Source organism: Triticum dicoccoides, chromosome 2A (assembly GCF_002162155.2).
Source record: "Triticum dicoccoides isolate Atlit2015 ecotype Zavitan chromosome 2A, WEW_v2.0, whole genome shotgun sequence".
Taxonomy (NCBI): domain Eukaryota; kingdom Viridiplantae; phylum Streptophyta; class Magnoliopsida; order Poales; family Poaceae; genus Triticum; species Triticum dicoccoides.
In genome coordinates, this window is record NC_041382.1 from 320364470 (window position 1) to 320365381 (window position 912).

Below are 912 nucleotides of genomic sequence, written 5' to 3' on the forward strand. Positions count from 1 at the left end.
CGGGGAAGGGCGGATCCGGCGGCGGGGAGTGTGGCGCAGGGGCGGGACGGCCGCGACATCGAGGGGGGGCGGGGGGGCGGCCGGATTGGCGGCGGGCGACGGCCGACGGCTAGGGAGGGAGGAAGCGGGAGGTTGGGGATGGAAAACTTCCCTCCCGCGAGACGGGGAAAGGGAGTGCGGGCTGGGGTCGCGCGCCCCCCTCCAACCCTTACTTCTACGGTTCGAAATTGGGTTTGAGGGTTGGACCCTTACTTTTTTTGAGGGTTTGAGGGTTTAGGGGTTCTAGTCTTTGCGTTTTTTTGTTGCAACCCGCAAAAAAGTGGTTATTTTTGAGGGTTTGAAGGTTTAGGGGTACTACTAGTAATGCTCTGAGCCACCTCGTCATGCAGGGGGGTGGTGTATGGCGTAAGACTAGCTACAATGAAGAGATACATTAGTAAGAGCATTACTAATAGAGCCCTCAAACCCTCAAACCCCTAAAAATAACTGCTTTTTTTACAGTTTTCGTCGAAAAAAATTCATAGATTAGAACCCCTTAACTCTCAAACCCTCAAAAAAATTTAAAGGTCCAACCCTCAAACCCTCTCTCAATCCTCAAAAGTAAGCGTTGGGGAGCAAAACCTACCCCAACCCTCATTTGGCAGTTATCCTCGCGCGGGAGGGAAAAATCCTCCCAACTCCCGCGCCCACACCCGCGACCGTCGCTGCTAGTCGCCCCCGTCGCCGGTAGCCGCCCCGTCGACCTCCCGCGCGCAACGACAACGTCGTTCATGGAGAATATTCCGTTATAAGGGTTGGGTTTGAGGGTTCTAATCTTTGCCCATGTTTTTCAACCCGTAAAAATGCACAAAAAGATCATTTTTGGACCCTTAAAACGCTAGTGAGGGTTTGAGAGTTTGAGGGTTAACATAC